The following is a 24,599-nucleotide window of genomic DNA, read 5'->3' as shown; positions in this document are numbered from 1 at the left end:
GAATGCAGCCAGGCAGCAACTATGTGATAAGGCTGGTTAAGAGCTAGTCATCCCTCGGTCTGAGTGCCTTTCCAAGGAAGGGAAAGACAGCTTCTCCCCATCTTAGGCAACATCGCAGTGCCACTGCGGCACTTGTCTGCTCATCTGTTCCCTGCAGCAAGTGCATGCAGGGGCAGCATCGGTACTGATGGGGTGCAGGGATTCTGCCTACCTAGTGCCACTTGGCTGACTGCCAGTGTGGATGTGGATATAATGGCCTACTTCCTGGCTACCTTTCTGAACAGCTCCCTTCCCTCTATGCTCTCTGCTTCAGGACACAGGGGACAAGACTGTTGGAATCTTGGGCAGGCAGGGTGCTATAAAACATCCACCCACCTAAGGTGCTTGGCCATGGAACCAGCCCCTTCCCAACAAGTTTCAAACCCTTTTTATATCAGAGGGACAGAGGCAGCGTATTTAGAATAAGAATCAACGGTCTGTGTTTTAGCCTTCTGTGATTCTTGGGGCTGTTTGGGAGTCTGTGTTTCTTCCAAGAACATCACACACACAATAAGGTGGAGGGTACAGGCGGGGGGCTCTGGGATCCCACCTGCCCCACAGGGTGGGAGTGATCGGCTTTTCCTACATGGAGTCTCATTGCTGTCCAATGGAATTCACTCTGGGGGGCAGGAGGTCTCTTACAGTTGGAATGGGAAGGTTCCAGGACTGTGAACTAATGTCGAACTGTGATACGTGGACGATTCACTGTTGCTGAACCTTCCCTGGCTTCTCTTAGGAAATGGGTTGTGAAAAGCCTCCTCCAGGAGCATTCATTAATCCAGCCCGCACATGGCAGCTGCAGTTTGCTGTGCCTGAAGGGCATGGAGGTTCCCTTGATTGATGTCCCCCTTCTGGCTATGTCTTGGCTGCAGAGTCCTCTAGAGTGACAGCAGCCTCTCTGCAAGCAACAGGCAAATTGCTGTGTGCTCACTGGTGCTGCACTCACCCATGTGTGATGCCAGGGCTTCTGGGGGCATGTCCCCTGGTTCTTTGCACTGTGGTAAGCTGAGCTGCTCTGAATTCTTTTGCAGTGAACTGCGGGAGGTCCTGTCAGTCTTCTGGGCACATTGTGGAAGAGTTCATAGTCCGCCAGACTTGACGTGTTCCAGATTTCTGCCCCCAGCCGTCATTCCAACCAGTGGCAAGGGACGGCTCCTACTCTGAGCAGTGGCCTGTGCCATATGCTGGCATTAATGCAACCCATACAGCTGTCGTTTGTGAAAAAGGAGGCTGACCGAGGGCATGCAATGCAGTGGAGAGGGCATTGCAGCAACTGCTTGGCACCATGATAACACAGCAGTGTGCTTTGCAAAGAGGGGCCATGCTGAGACAGAGGAGTGGGGACAATTGATAGTTTAATGACTGATGAATCCCCCTGTGCTGGCTGGCAGTTGTGAGTCAGGCCCACAAACAGAGTGGCCATGCCCCCCGGGGATGACTAGCAGTGGACCCAGAACCTCCACATGACGAAGGTCACTTCCTTCAGTGCCAGGAGACACATGAGACGGGCTGAAGCGGGTTGCTATTGCCATTTGGAAGCTGGTTACCCCGGATTGTTGCCAATGCTGAACTGATTGTTACAGATCTGTAAGTTAATCATTGGCTCAGCTGTGGCAAAGCTTTGCCATGCAGTTATTGCTTTGGTTCACCCGTGGGTAGTGAAGGTGGCAGTTCTCTCTGAAATTGAGCGAATGGGGCTTCTCACACTGGTAGGGCCATTGATGGCCCGTGTGTGCCCAGTGTTGTACTCCCCTCCCCCAATCACATGATTACCCAAATGGGAAAGGGTTTTACTCCCTCAGTACACAGGCCTTGGAGGACCATAGGCTGCACTGTGAACTGCTGGTGGGGTGATTCCCCCACTCATGTATGCATACTCACACTGAATCCATTGAGCTCACGCATGTAGAAATAGCAGTGTATCTGCAGGAGCCTGGGCGGCGGTGGCATGCCAAGTACACACCCGCCTGAGACCTAGCTTGTAGTGTAGACGTAACCATAGAGGAGGTTCATGGACACCTACATGGGAGGCATCGGCAAAGTTGTGGGGCTTTGGTCCTGCCCAGTAATGTGGCTATCAATCTGGTGTGTGTGCCCACTGCTTTGGGAGACCCAGTCTATCCTCTGTTTCCTGGCTTATGAAGCCCTACCCTTGTGCGAGAGCACCTGGCAGAAGCAAGTTGAACTGAACACTGAGCAGGTGCAGGATGATGCTTGAAACATGCTGCCCGTAAAGCAGTGTGGACTGCAGCATTTATAATGCAGTGGCTGATCTGAGACACACGGCACAGCCCGTGAGAGAAGAGAATGGACTGATAATAGTACTGGTGTATAGGCCCTGTATAGGCAACCTGAAAGTGCTCCCAGGGGAGTGGGCTGGCTGGGGTTGGGGGGTGAGGAGTGAGGAACACAAGGCGTGTATATCTTGCTTTGGAAGGAGAAGCGAATCAGTGTAAGCGCCTCATCAGTGCACTTTGAGTCCATCAGGTGTGTATCAGCCGTGGATACCTGTTCTCCTGCCCCCATGCAAGCATTGGGTGCATTGTGTCAGCTACTGTTGACCACGTGTATGTCCATGCAGGCACTGCTGCTGTGACTGGCGCTGCCCCTGCCTGGCGTTCTCCATTGGCTTCAGAACGTGGTGACTGGAGCAGGCAGGTCCCCGGCTGGAGTAGGAGTCAGTGTAGGTGCATTCTGGGTCCTGCTGGCCATGATGCCAAGCAGTTGCTCCAACATGTCACTCTGCAGTTGGTGGTCCTGCTCCTTCATCCCTGGTCATGCTGGGTGTACTGACACCATTTTTTCCTCCCTCTCTAGCATCTTCTCTGCTGCTGCCTGGTTTGTCAGCTAGTTTGTACAGCTGGCTTGACATGCTGGTGAAATCCTTCCGCATTTCCTGCAGCAGGTCGTCCTGAGTTTTCTTCCTTTTGCTGCACAGTTCAGCAGCCTCTGGCATGCTCTAAATGGCCTCCTGGAAGAGGTGTCAGGGGGTCATCCTGCCTACACTTCTCTGCTCACGGCCTACTGAGTACCAGAGTCCTTCTCCCATCAAAAAAACAGCAAGTGCTTTACATTTTTATTTTTTTTTTAAATTTGGCCTTTGAGGGTATGGGTGTGTGCAGGGCCAGTCCAGGGAAGCAGCATGTTGCTCATGATGGTCTGATCACAATTTCAGGCTGAAGTACAAGAGGATGTGAACTTGCTTGAAATCTTAGAGTGGGAAGGAGAACAGGTGTCTCAGGCCTCTGGTAGAAAACCATCCATTGATGCTATGGAGCAGTTTTGTCGACTTGTCGATGGGCAGATTAGTGACTGGAGGGGACTAGTGAGCTGGGGGTGTGTATGTGTGGAGCCTGCATTGCTCAGAAACCTAACTGGTCTTCTGGAGTTCCTGGTGAATGAAAAGTTCTCTGGTGTCATTCCCCAGGAGTGGACTAAAATCCATGGCAACATAAACAGGATGCTGATCTAGAATGTAGCAGGTTAGAACCACCATTGGGGTGCTGTAGTAACGCATCTCCATTCCCTCCATGACAGCCAAATGCAGGATCTGTTGCACCAAGAGACTTCAAGTGCTATGGACTTAACATGGCTGCAGTGGACTTAATACCTAGGCTGCTGCTGTTCTTTAAAGTTTTAGCTGCCTTACAAAACCTCTAATGCTAATACCAGTATGCGGGGGGAGGAGCACATTGGTATATATGCCCAGAACAAGCATTCTTCCCCCTCCCCTGTTCCTGATTTGCAGGCATTGCTTGACTTATATTCATTATCCCTTGCTTTGCATCTGTGCAACAGCGTGTGTGCTGCAATAAATCACCAATAGCATGTTTGGATTGTTTTTCTCCCTGCTTGGATGCCATCTTGGATCACACATGTCCAGGCAAGGTTGCGGGGAATGAAAAGGGGTGGCAGGGAAAATGAAGGTACTGAACCTGAAACTGGCATTACATAATCTCCCCCATCCCAGTCACGTAACATCCCCCATAACAGTTATAACGTCTTTTTGGTGTGGTAACTCCCATGATAATAACACAAGATAGTGTGCATCTTACCAGTTTGCGATGCCAGTTCCTCCATCCCAGTCTGTTCCTCTGCTTCCATGCCCGCCCTGCGAAAGTCCCATGAGTCCGGCCACAGTTCAGAGAGCTGGGCCCTGAAGCTGTGAGCATCTAATCCTCATACTCCGATTCGGAGTCCTCAATGCACAGTTCAGTGACCACCCTGCTCAGAGTCCTTAACCCATCCAGGATAAAATTGGACTCTGTGTTTGGTCACCTGCCTTGTTTTATTGTAGAACAGGCACAGTCACAGGAAGTTACTGGACTGGAGTTACGGTCCTTGACTTGCACTAGGTGGCTCTTATGGACTCCTTCTCCCAGCCTTAAGATCCCACCTGGTGGATTCCTTGCTCTGCCCACTTAGAATTCTGGGTCTTGGTGCCAAAATTGTGGTCTTTGCTGGTCTAGCACCAGGGGTCCACCAGGACCTTGGTGTCATCTCTGGCCAGCTGGCACCATGCTGGGAAGATGTCCTGGTTGCCATTCCAGTCAGACTGAGTTCTGTACTGGAGCTGGAGAAGTGCTAAGATGGGTTTCAGACACTGAACTATCCTATATGAATTGGTAGATGAGATTTGGTCTGGAAGCAGGGAATAAGAAGATGGCAAGAAAAAATAAGCTGGTGGGAAGCATTGGGGTATTCATGTGATGCTAGCCTGTATCCACGTTAGAGTGCTCATGTTAGCAGCTGAGCTGCGTTCACTTGAGTTTCAGTCTAGACCCCTTCTTGGGCCAGTTAACGAGTTAAAAGCACCACCATGCTTGAGTGAAGGTGTTTTTGTGTAGACAGGACTCAAGCTTGGGGGCAGTACTCAAGGAATAGCAGTGAAGCCAAGCCTCTGTGAGATCACTCGCTGAGTGAGGATGAAATCACTTCATGAGTTGGGTAGGAGGAGGCTGACCAGGAAAGAGGCAGTTCTGCTTTTACATGAGTCTCTCCAGGGAAGGAGAAGCTGAAAAGAACATGACTGGTAAATGGGCTCTTGCTGGCTGACTCTTCTAGATGTTTAGAATATGTTGGACTCCTTAATGGCTGTCCTCCCCCTCCCCCTCAGTAACAGTAGCATTGAATTGTGAGTATATCTCATTAGTGTGTGGTACCCCTGAACCCAGTTCTTGGAAGTAGCTGTGCTTTGGTCTGGTTTCAGTCAAAATCCACAAGCATAGCCATGCAATCCACAGCACTCAAGGGGATTGACAGTAAGACCACTTGCGTAAGCAATTCAGATAGCATGTATGAAATGCCTTGGTGAATACAGCTCTTGAGGTGCTAAATGCAGGCTTAACTGCAGATGGAATACATGGGTTGAGTTAGGTAAAGAACCAATAATCACTTTAATTGTCTACTTCATATGAACAGTATCTGACTGGTAGCCATCAAAGAGACAAGTAAACTTCCTTACCTCCTGTTGTTAGTCTTGTTGTTTAGATTATTAAAACAGAAACCACTTTAACATTCTAATTTATTTTTCACACTCTCTCTATGCTGGTTAAGTCCTGATTCAGCAAAGCACTTAAGCACATGCTCAAGAGGCCTGATTAGCAGGGATAGATTTGAGTGTTTTGCTGAATCATTGCGATGGTACATTTCAATTAGCAGTGAGAGGAGAGTAGTCAGTTTCACCTTTGTTTCTAGTCACTTTCAGTGGTTCTCTCTCTTGGGTATTTACCAGGCCCCATTGCTGTAGTAACAGAGCACCTTGCAGTCTTTGATGTAGGGAATGGTTATCCCCATTCTACATATGAGGAGCTGATGTCCAGAGAGACTTGAGGTTTGTCTACCTATGGCAACAGGAGGGGTTCTCCCATTGGCATAGGTAATCCACCTCCTTGAATGGCAGTCACTGGGTCGACAGAAGTCGTCTCTGGTTGACCTACACTGTCTACACCACGGGTGTTATGTTGGTTTAACTGCGTCGCTTAGGGATGTGGATTTTGCACACTGCTGAGCAACATAGTTATACCAATCTAATTTCCTTATGTGAACCCAGGCCATGGTAACTTGCTCAGCACAGCATCCTGGCCACTGAGTGGTTCTTCCTGTCTATTTTGAGGCACCGGTGCTACTACCTAGTACTTCTGTAACTGAGGCCTGGTCTACACTGGGGGGGGGTTCGAACTAAGGTACGCAAGTTCAGCTACGCGAATAGCGTAGCTGAACTCGAACTACCTTAGTTCGAACTACTTACCCCTCCTCACGCCGCGGGATCGAAGTCCGCGGCTCCCCCGTCGACTCCGCCACCTTCGTTCGCGGTGGTGGAGTTCCGGAGTCGACGGGAGCGCGTTCGGAGTTCGATATATCGCGTCTAGATGAGACGCGATATATCGAACTCTGAGAAGTCGATCGCTACCCGCCGACCCGGGCGGGTAGTATGGACGTACCCTGAGTATGATCCATATTTTACAAATGGGAGAAACTGAGGCATTCACTGGTTAATACACTAGTGCAGTGAACCCATGCTTGGCTTCATGATGCTGCAGGAGAGCCCTTAAAGCTAACCAAAAAGCTGTTTTCATTAAACTTTTTTAAACAGAACTTAACTGCATTTTCTATTTGGTTCAGTTTTGTAAATCTGTATCAGTCTGATTTGGAGTTTAAGCTACCTACCAGTGGCCTTTGAACTGAAATAGATCAATACAATCTCTTATCAGATGGCTCGGGTATTTGTCTCAGACTAGTATTGCCTTTGATCTTTCTAGTCTGGTTTTCAGAGCTGGTCTTATTTTAGCACATGTATTTTATTATTATTATTATTTTTTAACAAATATTTTTAGCTCCTGCTGCTCAGTCCTTGTGCTGCTGCTGAAATTTCCATCGTAGCATTTCCGGTCCCTCTGGTATTGCACAGTTAATATTTTCCACCCAGGTGTGACCAACTTGAGAAGGGATCAAGGGAGGGGAGTCAAATCCTACCCTTGGCGGGGAAGGCTGGCAGATCACTAGCATTAGCAGCACAGAGAATTACTTCATGAACTTTTCTATGTGGTTGCTTTTAACAAGAGAGCATTAAGGTGTTGCCCTTTAAGTTCCATTAACTACGCAAGCTCTTTTGTGTTTAAAAATAAGACTCCATGCCGTCTTGCAGTACTGGGTTATGGCTGTGTCTCAAGCACATTGATTTCCATTTCTGCTCAAGCGAGCAAAGAGCAAACATGAATCAGAACTGTCCCAGTTCTATCGCTTAACGATGGATCTGTTTCCTTGTTAGATATTTTTGGGGGCAAAATAATTACTGCTGAACTGCTGCCAAAATGCTGACTTTCAGTAAAGCCGACTGTATATATTATACACATAGGTAAATACCCGCCCACCACTAGGCAGGAAATTGGCCTTCTCAGCACAGAGCCATAGAAGTTAGAGGTGGCTAACACTGACCATATTAATCCGTCAAGTCTGTGCCCTTCTGCCAAACCAGGATTATTCTTTTTAGCACTCTGTCCTGCTCATTTTGAAAAGAACAATGTAAAATCATAATAGTGTAAACGAATATATTTCTTTCCTTTGTTACCATTAACCCGTTAGGCACTCTCTCCTGCTACCATCACTGCAGCATCTGGGCTCCACTATTAAAAGTGAAAATATTAAAGTATGTGTTACTTTTCACTATTGTAGCTGTTTACTTGTTGCTGTTCAATGTCCAAGCAAAGAGAAATGCAAGTTAGTTGCTTTCCCTTGTGGTTTTTGTTCAGTTTCTTGTTCAAGTTGTCATTGCTGCAGCACTTGAGTCACAAACATCGCATAAGTGGTTTGGGACAAGGACTTTCTTTTTGTTCTGTTTGTACAGCATCTGACACAATGGGGTCTTGGTCCATGACGCAGGCTCCTAAGTGCTACAACAAAATGTTTTTAAAACTCCTCTTTTCATTGGAATTTAAGAAGAGATTTTTTCAAAGCAGTCTAGAGGGATTTAGGGACATTGTCTATTAATTTTAATGGAAGATGTGTCTTTAGCCCCCCTAAACTTCATCGCTGGGAGTAAATATCAGGTACTATAGGACGGCTACTACTGTTGCTGAAGCCAGACAAATTCAAATTAGAAATTAGACACATTTTTAACAGTGAGGGTGATTAACCATTGGAGCACTCTGCCAAAGGACATGGTGGATTCTCTGTTTCTTGATTTCTTCAGTTCAAGGCTAGCTGCCTTTCTGGAAGATGTGCTGTAGTCAACACAAGTTATTGGGCTCAATACAGAGGTAATACGGTGTCATTTAAGGGCCTGTGATATACAAAAGGTCAGACTAGATCTAATGGTCCCATCTGGCCTTAAACTCTCTATGAATCTACATGCAGCAAATATTGGTGGTTCTTTAACTTCTGGTGTAAGGCTTGACAGTTTCTTGGAAGAGGGCTTAATATTGGTCAAAAGTAATATTTTCCTATTAACAGTGTGGCTGACGATGTGGGTTTGCTAGCTACCGTAAGTCCTCACTTAACGTCCTCCCGCTTAACGTTGTTTCAAAATTACATCACTGCTCAATTAGGCAACATGCTCGTTTAAAGTTGTGCAATGCTCCCTTATGACGTCGTTTGGCTGCCTGCTCTGCCCACTGCTTGTAAGATTCTGTGGAAGAGCAGCGACTTTACAAGGGAGCATTGCACAAGTTCCTCTTCTCTACCTCCTCCCCCTCCCTCCCATCGCTTCCCCCACTGCCAAACAGCTGTTTGGCGCCGCTTAGGACTTTCTGGGAGGGAGGGGGAGGAGCGAGGAAGCGCTGTGTCTCCACTCCTCGGATGAAGTGGGGATGCGGCTGCTCCGGAGAGGAGGTGGAGTGGGGGTGGGAAGAGGTGGGCCTGGAGTGGAGCGGGGATGGGAAGAGGCGGGCCTGGAGCATCCCCTGGCAAAGTCTCCGGGGAAGCTGCTGCGAAGGTGCTTCCTAGTGTCCTTGCCTGCAGCGGGCTGTGCCTGTGTGGGGTAAGCCAGGGGCACTTCCCAACCGCAGTACAGTACAGAGCTGTACAATATATAATGCCTTTTGTCTGCCCCCAAAAAATTTGCTTGGAACCTAACCCCCCGCATTTACATTAAATCTTATAGGAAAACTGGATTTGTTTAACATTGTTTCACTTAAAGCTGCATATTTCAGGAACATAACTACAACATTAAGTGAGGAGTTACTGCATCTTGCTGGTTGCTCTGGCAGTATTCTTAAATTCTAGTGCTAATAGGGCTCAGCAATAGTATAACCATTTTGCAGTATGTATCATCTCAAAGCACTTTACAAAGCGTTATTTTCCCAGTTTTACAGGTTGGGAAACTGAGTCAGATAGAAGGGGAGTGATTTAGGTATGGGGCACACAACAAGTTAATGGCAGTGCCAGGAATATAATCTGGGCATTGTGACTGTCTGTCTGATGTAACAATCCAGTGCATTCTGAACTGCTGAGAGCTCTCCACTCTAGTTGAACCTGAACTTGGTGGGAGTTGAAAGTGCTCATAGGTAGGGGCTTTTTCTGTCCTGTTCAACTGTGAACACGCTCTCGGTCCTGGACAGATGGCCAAAAGAGGGGGATTAGATAATGATGGGGAGACTTCAACTCATATCAGACCCAAAATCTTGATTTTTTTTTCAATTGTTTTTTTTATTTCTTTTTTTGTTTGTGAAAATTAGCTTTAGTTTTTGGTGGGTTGGCTATTTTTTTAAACACCGCCACCAATTCCAAAAGAAATGTTTGCATGGAATTTGTATAAATTCAGATGAAAATAACTTCTAGCCTGGTGATACTCAGACTGAGGTTCGTGAGCTGCAAGTGGCTATTTAATGCGTCTCCTTTGCAGCATGTGGTGATATTTTAATTATTAACCAATCAGGATACTTTTATCTTATCCAATTGTAGTTGATAAAATAATATTGGTTAGTCATTTTGCTGTGAGAATTATCTATCTATATCTATATCAAACTAAATATTTCCCCTGTCATACTGTTGAAATATGAATATATACTACTGTAGTAAATGAAAAAATGAATTCATGCTACTGTGGCTCTTTTGGATAATGTTGATCGCTAATGTGGCTCCTGAACCACTGAGATCTGAGTTCTTGACAAACTCACCCCTGCTGAGTTTGTCACCTTAAATCATGCAGCCCTGAGAAGCCAAATGCAGTGCAAACAAAAGTGAAACTGGCTTTTCTGCACATCTCAGCTTGGAGAGCTAAGGAAACCACCTAAACAGTGAAAGAGCAATCACATTTCTAAAACTGTCCATTTTAAAAATGAAAGGAGGCTGAGTAAGACAAGCCCCTTAGCTTTAGAATGCATGATCTGAAGTCGCCAGCCCTGACTCTTCTGTAAAGAAGTAACTATTCTACAACTTAAGTGGTGTATAGTGGGAATGTGGGGAGAGAGCAGGCTCCAAGATGAGGGCTGCTGTGTGGGGTGGGTAATCTGGCAAGTTGTGAGAATCCATAGAAAAAGATTGGCAGCAGTTTGACGTTAAGTTTACAACCCTGATTGAGGAAACTCACTTGTTAGCACAAATGAGGGTAATGGACAGATTGGGTGTAATTTGTCTGATAAGTGAGTTTCCTCAGTCAGCCTTGTAACTGAATTGTGTCTCTTTCCTGAGAACACGTTTTTTGCTGGGCTGCTGAGATCTCAGCCCCATTCTTCTTGATACAGTCAGTACAAAAACAGCAAGAGATGATCGTCCCTGCCCCAGAGAGTTTACAGTTTAAATCAACCAGATAGGAAAAAGTGAGGGAAAATTATCCCAGTTTTACATATTGGGGGTTAGAGTCCCAGAGATGAAGTGTTTTGACCAAGGTTTCGTAGGGAGTCTGCAACAAAGTTGGGACTTGAATTCAGGTCTCCTGAGTCCCAGCCCTGTGTCTTAATCCCAAAACCATTTGTGTTTCAGAAGCATTGTTTTGCACCCGTGTTCCCCTGGTGGCTCTGCATCAGTAGTTAAGTAACAAACTGTTTAACAAGAGCTTCCTGTTCTGCTGGTGCTGCCGTTGATACTAGCACACAAAGGAGGAAATAGACTAAACAGGGCCAGGTTGGCACCCGCTGCATTGTAAACATCAGGGGGAAATGTCAGTAGGTTGCAAACTGTAATAGGCATGGGCTGTACTTAACCCTAATATTGCTGTGTGCTGGGGGGGTGGGAGGAGGTTCTGTCTGGCTGTGAATCCCCCACTCCCATTTGAGCAGCTGTTCAGGTTTGTGTCCCTGGGAATCCCAGTGGCCATCCTGTCTGAGAAAGGTTTGATTCCTTGCACTGCCAGACTCCTTGGGTGACCTTGGGGTCTCGGTTCACCCAGTGGGGATAATCCAGTTACATGGGAGGCCAGACTAGAGGGCCATAAGCAGTCCCTCTGGACTTACTCTGTGAATAGCGTAATGACTGGTATGTTTGTATGGGAATTCGTCTGGCCTTTTTCTGATCCAACCATTGTGGGTGCTATTAGAGATCTGAGTGATCGTAGCATGAACAGTGGTCACCGAACAAACATAAAGCATTACAGGATTAAGCTAGCCTCTAAGTTGTTGGATTTTATGGAGGAAACATCCTTGGGCACAGGTTACCTCATCATTGCAGGGTTTCTTGCGTCTTCCTCTGAAGCAGCTGTGCTGGCCGTTGTTGGTGATGGGATACTAAATGGACAGCTAGTGTGATTTGGGCTGGTGTCTCCTATATCTGTTGTAGGTAGGATAGATTGTGCCACTGCATACTGGGGTGTGTGTGGGGGCAGTGGGGATAGGTGGAATGGAGTCAATGGACTGTGCTGCCATGTACTGGGGCAGTGTCTGGGGAGGGAGTGGCTACAAACTCAGGCTGAAGCCATATGTACTGGTCGTGCATGTCACAGCTATATGCTTGGCAGGGAGCGAGAAGGGCTTACCAAATTTAAACCTTTCCTGTTGCCCAAGGAACAGATCATTTGAAATCATTTGAACACAGTTCTTGGAAAGACTCTTTGTGTTAAAAGCTCTATTTCACTGAGCGCCTTGTTTCCTCAAACGCATCCAGCTCTCCACTCCTATAAATGTTAAGTCTTGAGTCACAGGAGACTTGGCAGCACGTTGTGGAGCTCTGTGCCACCTCTGCAAGAGAGATGGGGAAAGCAGGACTGTGTTTATTTCAATGTTCTTGTGTGCATATGGGATAACTCACTGCAATAATATGTGATGTGACCATTGCAGCAAGCTCAGTTATGTGCATTTGTGTGAGGTTTGCTGTGTATATGCAGGAAAACTTGGAAAGAAAACAACACACTGAGCTGTTTTTGATCACTTGTATGTTAATAGGTTTACTCTCCAGAAAGCTGCATTCTATATTGAGGGCTGGGCTTGCTTATACAAGAGAACTGATTTTGAAACCCATGTGGGCAAACTAGTGCAAAAGGCTGTGTAAATGCTCTTATTTGTGTAAGTGGCTTACTTTAGAAAATATAATCCTAGAAACGTAGGGCTGGAAGGGACCTTAGGAAGTCAAATCCAGCCTCTTGCTCTGTGCCAGGACCAAATAAACCTAGACCAATCCTGACGGGTGTTTGTCTCATCTGTTCTTAAAAACCTCCAGGGACGGGGATTCCACAACCTCCCTTGCAAGCCTATTCCAGAGGTTAACTAGTCTTATAGTTAAAGTTTTTCCTAATATCTAATCTAAATCTACTCTGCTGCAGATTAAGCCCATTACTACTTTTCCCACCTTCAGTAGGCATGGAGAACAGTTGATCACCATCCTCTTTTATAACAGTCCTTTTAACATATTTGAAGACTATCAGGGTTCTCTATGCCATCTTCTTTTCTCAGGACTAAATATGCCCAGTTATTTTAGACTTTCCTCAGAGGTCAGTTTTGAAAAACTTTATCTTTTTTGTTTCTGTCCTCTGGACTCTCCAATTTGTCCCCATCTTTCCTAAAGTGTGATGCCCAGAATTGGACAAGTACTCCAGCTGAGGCTTCACCAGTGCCAAGCAGAGTGTAACAACTACCTCCCATCTCTTACATATGAAACTCCTGTTAATACACCCTAGAAAGATATTAGCCATTTTACAGCTGCATCACATTGATGACTCATTCAATTTGTGATCTACTCCAACCCTAAGATCCTTTTCAGCAGTACTAGTACGTAACCAGTTATTCCCCAATTTGTAGTTGTGCATTTAATTTTTTTCCTTACTAAATAAAGTACTTGTCGTCTTTGAATTTCATCCTGTTGAATTGTCCAAATTGTCCAAATCCTCCAAATTGTCAAGGTCATTTTGAATTCTAATCCTGCCCACCAAAGTGCTTACAACCCCTCCCACTTTGGTGTCTGCAAATTTTATAAGCATTTTATGAGCATTAATAAAGTCATTAATGAAAATAATTGAATAGTACTGGACCCAGAACTGACCCCCCTGGGACCCAACTAGATATGCCCTCTCATTTTGGCAGTGAACATTGTTAAATACTCCTTGAGTATGGTCTTTCAACCAGTTGTACACCCACCTGATGGTAATTTCATCTAGACCACATATCCATAGTTTATGAAACTGTCATGTGGGACTGTGTCAGAAGCCTTGCTAAACTCAAGATGTATCACATCTTCTGCTTCCCCACAATCCATTAGTCCAGTAACCCTGCCAAAGAAGGAAATTAGGTTGGCTTGGCATGATTTGTTCTTGACACATCCGTGCTGGCTATTCCTTATAAAGCTATTATCTTCTAGGTGCTTAAAAATTGATAGTTTAATAATTTGTTCTAGTATCTTTCCAAGTATCCGTGAGGCTGCCTGGTCTATTACTCCCCGGGTCCTCTTTGTTCCCCTTTTTAAAGGCAGGTACTATGTTTGCCCTTCTCCAGCCCTCTGGGACATCACTTGTCCTCAGGAGTTCTCCAAGATAATTGCTAATGGTTCTGAGATTGCTTCAGTTAGTTCCTTAAGTACCCTGGGATGAATTTCATCAGGCCCTGCTGACTTGAATACATTTAACTTATCTAAATATTCTTTAACCTGTTCTTTCCCTGTTTTGGCTTGCACTCTTTCCCCCTTGTTGTTAATATTAATTGTGTTGAGTATCTGGTCACCATTAACCTTTTTAGTGAAGACTGAAGCAAAATAAGTATTAAACACCTCGGCTGTCTTGATGTTGATGATAGTTATTAGCTTTCCTTCCCCACTAAGTTAGAGGACCTACATTTTCCTTCATTTTTCTCTTGCTTCTAATGTATTTAAAGAACTGCTTCTTACTTACTTTTATGTCCCTTGCTAGATGTAGCTCATTATGGATTAGTTAAACCTGTTCCTAAGCAGATTTAAGTCTCTTTAAATTGAGGCCTGGTCTACACTACAAAGTTAGGTCAGCTTAACTGCTTTGCTCAGGGCTCTGAAAAATCTCATGTCTTGTCCTGTGCAATGTAGTGAAGGTGACCAAAGCTCTGGTGTAGGTACCGCTAAGTCTATGGACGAATTCTTTCATCAGCCTTGTTACCGCCTCTCAGAGAGGTTGCTTTACTACAGTGACAGAAGAATCCCTTCTGTCGCTCTAGGAAATGTCTACATTACAGCAGCGCAGCTTTGCCGCTGGTGCATTTCTAGTCTAGACGTACCCTGAAATCAGAGCATGTCCACTTAGCCTTTTCCACTGGTTTATAGTCCCACTTTTGGCTATACCAGTGCAACTTTCTCATGGAGACCAGCTTGAGGTACCTGCCAAGGCTGAGCTCTTTACACCAAAACTGAATTTCTCCAAGCACAAGAAAGAGGTTGGAAAATGCAGTATTTTTTTCCCTCCGTCAATGAATGGAGCCATACGGAATCTTTCTTTTTCTCAAAAAAAGCCTTCAGCTGTAGAGAGAACAGACCGTGAGAAATTTCAACCCAATGGATAACTCTCTGGGAAAATGACCAGCACAAAAAAACGCAGAAGCTTAGTACAGAGTTTTCCTCCACCTGTATCCAGACCGTCAGTACTGGGTTGGTGAAATTGCCACGACGAGATGCAGGGGTGAAGTACTTCTGTGACATCAGGAAATTCCAAAGTAGAGAATATTAACTAAAAGGTTTGGCCACCTCTCTACCTCATTCCAGAGTAAGGAAGGTTCGAATTTCCATTCCAAATTACCATAAACTTTAGGCAGCTCTGACAATCTCTGAAAGTCTCTCACTGTTTATCCATGCACCACAGCAGTGATTGCAGTTTTGGTTAGAGTGACTCTTCCTGCACAGCCCAACCCTGCCTTCCTCACACACCCAAAACTCCCATGGGCTGCAGGGGGAGTTTTGGGTGCATAAGGAATGCAAGCTTGGGCCCCAAGGATGCCTGTGTGTGGTACAGGGGTCCTTTTGCTACAGAAGGGACCATGGTGTTAGACTGGCAGATATCTTTTCACTCTGCGTGAAGCCTGTTATTAACATTCCATAGCTCCCCAGGTGCACCAGAAAAACATTGTTTCTGTATTTTATGGATCTGAGAAAGAGGTCTTCAGAGCCCCATCATGGGAGCCAAGAATCCACCTGTCTCGCCTCGGGTGTAAGGAAGCCTGATTAGTGTAGCTTGTACAGCATTTTGGAGACCGGGCCATATAAAAGCCTGGCATTGATGTGACAGACTTGCTATTAACATGCTTGCACTCTCTGTTGGAATTCTAAGTATTTTTGATGTCTTTATTTTACATTTCCAGAGACCCAGCTCTTTCCCCCAAACAGTCTCTCTCGTATATACCTTTTCACAAGGTGTTCCCAATGCTCCGCTGCACTCCATCTCATTCACGAAGTAAGAGGGCCCTTTTCTCTCTCCCTGCCCCCCTTAAGGTCAACAATGCCAGCTTCCTTAGTGGCAAAGTAAGCGACGCACAAAAATACCTCTCTGTGTAGGAGTCGGTGGTTGATGGAAATAAAACTGGATCAAGTTTTGACTGAGATTTTTCGCATGCTGGCCTTTAACTATCACAAAATTGCAAATGATTGTGCTCAATGAGGTTGAAGTGTATGCTTTTAAAGAAAGTGTTACAGTATCATCTGGAAATTCTGCAAAATAATTCCCCCCCTGGGCCAAATGCTAGTTAAATGGTGAGGCTCTGAAGCAAGGCTCCCCAGTGAAACAACTCTATGTTCCAGTTAAAGGTTTAAGGAAAGTTTCAACACAGAGCAGGTGGGAGATGGGACTACCAACTACCTGCCCATAACTTGTGAACCCACCTATACCTTCCTGGCCTCTAGTTCTCCCTATTGATCCGTTACAGAGAGTTTGGAAAGTATGACAACTGCCTACACCAGCCTTGCAAAATGATCATGAAAACCTATCTGCTCAGGCACAAATTCTTCTCACTCTCCCAGACCTGTCTAAATTCCTTGGCCCTGGGCAAATACAATTTTGCAAGTGTGGTCTGGATTTCCTAGTGAAAAGCTTTAGGGCTGGATTTCAAGGGTGCTGAGCAGCTTCACTTGGCATTGTGAGCGCTTGGCGCTCACTCAGTACTTATTCTCACCATCTTGGGCGTCTACTGCAGATTCATAAATTGGCTAAATGGTCATGAGCGAAAGACCCCTTCACTGCAATCCACTGACATTTGGAAGTGAAGGGGGAGATTGGTGGTGCGTTCTTGCTCTGATGATTACCTGCTTCAGGGGTTTTAGAGCAACCTAGCTAATCTAGCAGTAGATCAGTTTAAACAGGTGAGCAGAGTCGTTTTTTAAACAAGCGATGAGTTTTAACTTGATGAAATACAAAGCCAAAAGTTCATGAATCAAACCCAAAAGTTCCTCTAGCAGCAACTCAGCAGTTTGTGTTACTAACAAGAGGACGGAAAAACTGTTTAATTGTGACTAAAGGTGGCCAGAAATTGAGGGGGTTTCTTCTGAAAATGTTGACTTTTTGGCAAAAATCACAATCTAAATAGGCTGGCTGAAAACTGAAATAGTTGCTGCCACAATGGCTCCTGGGAGTTGTAGGTCAGGTGCCTCGTACTCCCACTTTTCTCTGTGGGCTGGGCTCCTTGGAAAGACTGCATCTTCCATGGTGCACCATGGTTCCCCTTTTCATTAAGGGAAGGTGGTACTGGTGCATCATGGGAGATGTAGTTGGCAGGGAAGTCCAGCCCATACAGAAGAATGAGAGCATGAGGCATCTGAACTACAACTCCAATGGGGCACCACCATTGTGGGACTCCCATGAACCTAGCACCTTCCCTCACCAAAAGGTGTCTTTCAGCATAATCCAAGTATTTCATTTTTTGAAAACATTTTGTTTTTCAGACACTGATTTTTTTTCACAAAAAAATGAAAATTTCAGTGGAAAGCAGATGCTAGTTAACAAAAAAGTCATTTTGTCAAAACCACAATTTTCCGCTGATAGTTTGAAATGTCTAGATTTCATTGATTCAGTTTTAATTGCAACAAAGTCCCAAAGCGTATCACAAGGGATGTTCTAAGCAGGGCCATGGTTTTGTGTGGTATTGTACAAGGCCTTGCATCTGGTTTTTGATAAGTTAGTGTAGCTGCCTGAAGAAAATGCAGATTCTATAGATGAAGCCGAGTACTCCTAAACTGAGCATCTTAATTATCTGGATAACAGAGGATATAAGGCTTCACAGTTTGGAGAGGAGAGAGATTTTGGAACATGCGATAGAATAGCAATGATTTGGGCCAGGATTGATGTATGAACTAAACAGCAACAAGGAGAAATGCATGGAAACAGGACCTAACTATGATCATGATCTCGCTCTAGCATAAATCAGAAGCGATCAAAATGAGTGGAATTACAGCTATATAAAACAACCCTAACAAAAAGAATCAGACCCCTGTGCATTTTTAATCTCTGAAAATAATCTTTGCCTACCTGCCTGCAGAGATGCTGATGGAATCAGCCTTCTGAAGACCCCAAGCACAAGAACATGGATGTATGAATGCGACTGGAGATGCAGTCGCTCTCACTCAAAATGCACAGCGTTAAGGTGCTAGTGTTGATAGTGAGAAGGAACTTCTTGGGATCTGGATTTTAGGGCCAGCAGGGATCATTTTTACCATCTAGTCTGACCTGCACAACACAGGCTGTAACATTTCATTCGGTGATTCCTGCATCAAGCACATAACTTCTGGTTGAGCTAGAACCTACCTTTCAGAAAGACGCCCACTCTTCATGGAAAGACTTCAAGTGGCAAAGGACCCACCATGTCCCTTAGTGAGTTGTTCCAATAGTTTCTTACTCACGTATCTTTAAAAAAAAAAAAAAAAACACAACAACCCAGGGCACCTTATTTCCAGTCTGAATTTGCCTCATTTCACCATCTAACCTTTGACTGTTTAGGTCTTCTGGGTTAGAGAGCCCTCTATCGGAAGTTGTCTCCCCATGTAGGTATTTAGGCGACCGTGAGCAAGTCTCCTCTTAACCTTCTTGGATCTCAGTCTGTTTAACTTATTAAAGAGAAGATTAAGAAGGCAGGTTTTCCGGAGCTCAAATAGTTCTTCCAGCTCTTCTCTGAATCCTTCTCCTTTTGTCAACATCCAGGGCCGGTACCAGAAGTAAGGCCATCTCCCTACTCAAACGTGAGCAGGAATTGCTGGCGTTTTCCCCTCTCCTCTAGCTGTGGTTCCAGGCACAAGTAGCTGAACATTTGGAGAGCCAAGCAGTGTGGAAATGCTTGTCTGTAGATGGCTCCATAGGAGAATGTTAGATGAAGCTGGAGACCCACACAGGCAATGGGGAGGGTTGTGCTCTGTAGAATGGGGCAGGTGTTACCCTGGTGATTGACTTCCTATGATTTCAGGCACTAGTAGCCTTCAGCCCTTCCACCTTCCCTGCTGTTCACGTGGATGTATTTTAGGAAGGGTACACTTTCACTCTACCACACAACTTTGTAATTGCAGTGAGGCACAAGCAAGAGAGCACAGAGCTGGGGCGGGCTGTCTGTGTCAGCACTGGCATCGCGACGGCAAGCTTGAGTTTGTTATGGAGGCTGCTTGGGCTGGAGTGTTCACTGACCATTCACAAGCAAGAGACCTTTAAACAGCTGAACTAACCTGTTTACTTGCAGACTCTGATGCAGCGTCTGGTTATTGGTGCTCTGTTCCTCCTTTCTCTTCCATGGCATAGCTGAGATGACTCTGAGAGGTGATCTCTACTTGGGCCACTCAGCATTCACTGACTCTGCTGACAGTAGAACTTGAGGGCCCCATCCTAAAGCTAGTGCTTGGTTCTAACCATTTAAAACTGTCGCCTCTGGAGAAGAGCCATCATGCTCAAAAAATCCCATATGCAACTTTCACGAACAATCATTTTGGGAAGCCTCTGTACCAAATGCCAGCCTTCCCTGTGTCATAATGACAAGGGCTGCCTACCGGCCCTCAAGACTGGAATAGATTTTAACTACAAACCTCCCTAGATGTCATCCGGGACTGTCTGCAGGTTATTTTAAAACATGCTGAATCTTCCTTTGTTTTAAGACCAGCAGACGTTTGTCTGTTGTAAACTAAAAACTCTTTTTTGACTTTTGAAAAAGCTCCTTATGAGTCTGACTCTTAAGTGCACTTGATTTCCCACCCCTTCTTCCCGTCCTGAGCTATTTCTCCTTGTCCAGCCAGGTAAGTGTACCAGTCGCTCATTGGTTTGGGTTGTTGGTTTGGTTTTTGCTGTATATTTGAAAAGAAGTTTCCAATTTGGTTTATTTGGGGCCAGGAGTGGGTGGTTGTGAATATTTTTAGCCTTTTAATTTGCAGTGATCTATCCCTATGGGTTATCTAATTCCAAGAGATTTTGCTTTGTGGGTTTTTAAGTCTTGTTAAGAGACTTTTCCTCTGGATGCAGCTGTTCCTTTTCTTGCAAAGTGTAATGTAGACAGTGAAGTACAGGGATCAGGTGCCTAGTAGAGATGATTTTTTAAATACTTAACAATTAGATTGTAAACACCCGAACGGGGCAGCAGCCAGAACCCCAGAGCAGTGGTGGGCTGAGCCACCTTTGGCACGTGTGCTGTAGGTTGCCAACCCCTGGTTTAGCCTTATGTACAAATGAACATAAGGCAGTGGGTAGGGCACTCGGCTAATAGTCAGGACTCTTGGGTTCCATTCCCAGCTCTGCCACTGATCTGTGGTGTGACCCTGGGCAAGTGATTTCTCCTCTCTGTGCCTTGTCTATTTCCTATCCCCACCCTTTTGTTTTGCCCATTTTACTTGTAAGCTCCTTGGGGGAGGGACTGTGTATGTACAGCACCTAGCACAATGCAGCCCTGATCTCGGCTAGAGCCTTGAGGAGTTACTGTAATAAAAATAGTAGCCTCTTTCCTATTTCTAACATTGGTGCTTTACTGCAATGGAAAGAATTTAAAAAATTCAATTTACTCTTCAATATTTATGGGGTTTCTAAATTGTATTAGTCTTTCTTCCTATTTGGTGTCATACTTAAATTCTCAGTTCATGGAGGCATGTGATCATGCGAGAATCGCTGCTTTCCTTTTTAAAAACAAACAAACAAAAACAAAAAAACCCACCTTATGTCTCTAGCCCTCTTCCTGGCGGAGAAAAGCTTGAGGCCCAGCTGACAAATAAAAATAATTCAATGCTTTTATTTTTTAAAACAATTTTCCATTTTTTTTCCCCTGCCTGTTTCATGATACTTTGAATCTTTGAAGTTTTCCTTTTTAGCATTTCCCTTTGCTGGGCTGCTACAGTCACTTACACTTGTCTCTCTAATTTATTTAATTATTAGCTTCTCTAGGTCACAGTACTTAAGTTGCAAACACTGCAAGGAGATGGTTGGTTGTTTTAAGACCATGGATCACTTGGAATTTCTTCTACCAAACTTAAATCCAATTATTTTAAAGTCCCGTCCACCCCCAAGTGTAGATTTTTTTTTTTTTAAATCCAAATTTGAATCGTCAGTCTGCATAAAGTTAAAAAAAAAAAAAAGAAAATCCTGCCTTGACAGCAGTTTATATGGTGGTTATGATGAGGTTGATCCGTTGAAAGAGTTTAGTATAGAGGTCGCTATGTGTATAGCTGGGGGGAATGGCTACATCATGGTGACATTGTTGGTCAATATAAGCCTTTACTGCTCAACAAGAGGAAACCATGTATTGAGGGATGCAGCGTCTGAGATACTACTTCACCCAACACACAGTCAAACTGCGGAACTCATTGCCAGGGGAGGTTGTGAAGGCCAAAAGTATAACTGGTTTCAAAAAAGAATTAGATAAGTTCGTGGAGGACAGGTTCTTCAGTGGCTATTGGCCAAGATGGGCAGGGATGCAACCCCATGCTTTGGGTGTCTCTAAACCTCTGACTACCAGAAGCTGGGATTGGACGACAAGGATGGATCACTCAATAATTGTCCTGATCTCTTCATTCTCTCTGAAGCTTCCGGCTCTGACTGCTGTCGGAAGACAGGATACTGGGCTCGATGGACCATTGGTCTGTCCCAGTATGGCTGTTCTTATGTTCTTACTACCTTCAACCCCAAAGTATCCAGCCAGGTTTTTCATTAAAACAGTCAGAAACCCCAAAGTACCCAGTACCTCTCTGCTTCTAACAGAGTCCCTGTTCACAGCTGTAAGACCTGTACCCCACTCTTCCCATTCCCTGCACCGCATTATATAAAACTTGCTCTGGACCTCCCTAATGCGCAGCATAAGTAAAAACCACACCTGGATACCAGTCTTGTTCATCTAGTATCATAGGGCATCAACGTCCAAAAGAACACCAGCTCTTTGGTGCTGTTCAGCCATAGATCCAAGGTTCCCCCACACAGTCAGAAAGTTAAGTCTTAGGGTTAGGTCCACATGGGTAAATTGAGCAGCAGAACTATACTGGGATAAATATCCTGCTGTAGTTATGCTGGTATAACTTCTCATGTAGACACACTGTTCCAGAATAAGTGACTTTATTCCAGTATAATTATTTTCCTTTGGAAGGGCAGCAATTTATTCCAGAATAGTATGCCCAGATGGGGAGTTATATTGATATAATTACACAGCCGTAGTTCTGCCAGTCAGTTTCCTTGGGCAGACAATCCCTGAGCTGTATTCAAGAGCGTCTGTCTAGCAGGGTTGGAAAACAATTGTAGAAGCTCTGTTATTTCCAAGCTCTGGATGCATGGACTCACGTGGGCCCAGATCAGAGTTCTGGTGAACGAGAGCTATAGAATCACTGCTACTTTACGTGTATGCAACTCTTCCCCCACGTCCGTCCTCCCACAGCCTGGCAGTCCCCGAGCGCTTCACAGGAAGTGCTATTTATTAAGACTACAAACTTATTTTTTCCCTTCTGGTAGAACTGCTGTCTGGTTTCATTGTCTGAAATTCCCTTACGCAGCCTGGCCTATGGCTCCCTTTTTAAAAGCGAAACAAACCCGGGGGCTGGAATTCCCTCTGCGCACTCTGGCTGTCGTCTGCCTGGCTCTGTGCAAACAATCTGACCCTGGAATTCCACAGGGCTGAGCATAAAGGTCTGATTCAAAATGCAAACTGGGTATGAAGCAGCATGGTTCACACATCGCCTGCTCACTTCCCCCAGTTTGAAGTATGTGCTGCTCCATAGGAGACAAGCGCTAGTGGGGGGCACAGGGACGTCTTCCGAGGAGGTGGCAGCAGAGAACAGGGAGGCTGTTCCTGATGTCAGGAATTACAGAGGAGAAGGCTCTCTTGTCCGTTGTGGAGGCACAAGGTAGAAGCAAGCAAGGGAGGGGAGTAGAAAGATAGTGTGGAAGTGGGCAGAGGGGGCAACTCCAGGTGCTGAGTCTGAAGAGGAAATTATCAGGCAAGAGAAGAATGAACAGGATATCATGTGCTTGCTCTGTGCACGCTCAAGGCTTAGGAGAGAACAAAGCTCAGGGACCAAAGCAGGGCTTCCACCTTTCCCACCCTGTTTCCTGCTCTGCTAAGATGAGAGGCTGCTGTCTGGGCAGAGCAGGTGGGCTCTGTTCTCAGCTCTGCTGCTAACTTGGGCAAGTTGGGTCTCTCTGTGCCTCAGTTTCCCCATCTGAAACATGGAAATCAGCGCACGCCCAGCCCCCATGGATGTAGGGCAGTAGTCTGTGTGTAGTGCAGGTGGACAGGAGCTAGAGGGATGTGTGATTTAGTTTTCTGTGCTTACATGCTGAGGTATTCTCTGCAAGCTTGCTCTGTGCTGCAAAGCCCAGTGCATCAGTGGCATGAGCAGGACTTCAGATAACCCTTGCCCTACCGCCCTTGCCTCATCCTAAAAAAAAAAATGGGCTGCTGCTTCTCTTATTCCCAGGGACAGCCCTGATCTCTGTCAGGCCTGACATGTGTCTTGCGGTCCACAGCTATAGCTAGGTATGACACAGTATCAGGCCACATCATTGCAGTGCCAGGGCTTCGGCCCGGTGGGCAGAGCCAGGCAGGTATTAGTACTACACTGGGAACACGAAGTGACACAGATCAGCCACTTTCTGCTGGCTCCTTCTTCCAGAACAGCCACTTCCCAGGGACTGAACTGCAAATATCACTCCAGGCACCACTGGCACAGAGCAGAGGTGGCTAGTAGAACGCTGTGACTCTGACGCGTCCGGCTCCCAGCCCCTCCCAGAGGGACAGCAACAAAGGCTAACAACACCCTGTGCTTACATAGTGTTTTTCATCTTCAGACATTAACCCTTGCAGCACCCTTGGCCAGGGATGATAGCACTAGTGTCTGAGCATGTGTTGGGCAGCTTGAGTCCCAGCCGTGAAGAGGATGCAGTTGGAATCCCTTGCAAAGCAACAGCGGGGGCCATGTACAGATGGAGAGAGGGATAGGAAGGAGGAGGGTGACTGGAATAGGATCACATGGCTACTTGGAAAAACATGGGCACCTCTGGATGGCTCTGCATAACTCCTGGCTCTCTGCCCTTCTCTCGCCCCCACACACTCCCCATAGGTGAGAGAACAGGAATGTGAACTGAGCAGAGATTTGAAAGCGGAGAGGGAGGAAGGTAGGTGGATGAGTTTGGGGGAGGGAGTACCAAGCACAAGGGGCAGAAGGAAAGAGGCAGAGGAGGTGCCTGCATTGTGGGTGGCAGGGCGTGAGGACGAGGTAGTAAAGGGCAGTAGAAGGGAGTTGTGTGTGCACCACTACCCTCTACTGGAAACTGCCCAGCCATATGTCATAGGCCCTGTAGAATGAAGATTTATAGCTCTGTTTTATGAGGACTATAATCTCATGCTTCAGGGCTTCAACTGGTTGCCTGAAGGGGTCAGGAAAGAATGCTTTCCCCCACCCCCCAGTGCACAGTTGTAATCTGGCTTTTTCTTCTCCCTCTGAAGTAGCAGATCAGCTAGAGGCAGGTAGAATGGGCCAATGGTTTGAGGTGATATAGAAAATCCTGTCTTAAATGCTTGGTTGGTGTCTTTCTCACATGGTGAGGATGTAACTGATAGCCTGATTTGGGGTCAGGAAGGAATATTCTCCAGGTTAGATTGGCAGGATCCTTGGGTTTTTTTCATCTTCTTCTGCAGCATGGCATACAAGTCACCTGCTGGGATCATTTGGGCACATCTCACCTCATCACTTCTCTGCAATTGCAGGGGGCATCAGGCATTGGTGGCACCTCCATTTCTCCTGTTTTCTGCTAG

At 45.8% G+C, this 24,599-nt stretch overlaps 1 protein-coding gene across 3 annotated transcripts in view; it reads left to right on the top strand.

The window, feature by feature from the left end:
- Positions 1 to 24,599, top strand: part of CSNK1G2 (casein kinase 1 gamma 2) — an 86,808-nt gene that overhangs the window by 17,586 nt on the left and 44,623 nt on the right. The window contains exon 1 of one of the 3 annotated variants that reach the window (XM_044998859.1): positions 5,010 to 5,071. The exons of 1 other annotated variant lie outside the window; for it this stretch is intronic. The gene's annotated coding sequence lies outside the window, so the exon portion shown is untranslated. Of the gene's footprint in view, positions 1 to 5,009; positions 5,072 to 9,523; positions 9,543 to 24,599 lie in introns of those variants that run through there. One more of the 3 variants, XM_044998860.1, reaches the window with a different exon arrangement.

Source organism: Mauremys mutica, chromosome 24 (assembly GCF_020497125.1).
Source record: "Mauremys mutica isolate MM-2020 ecotype Southern chromosome 24, ASM2049712v1, whole genome shotgun sequence".
Classification (NCBI taxonomy): domain Eukaryota; kingdom Metazoa; phylum Chordata; order Testudines; family Geoemydidae; genus Mauremys; species Mauremys mutica.
This window is presented reverse-complemented; position numbering and strand designations above follow the sequence as displayed.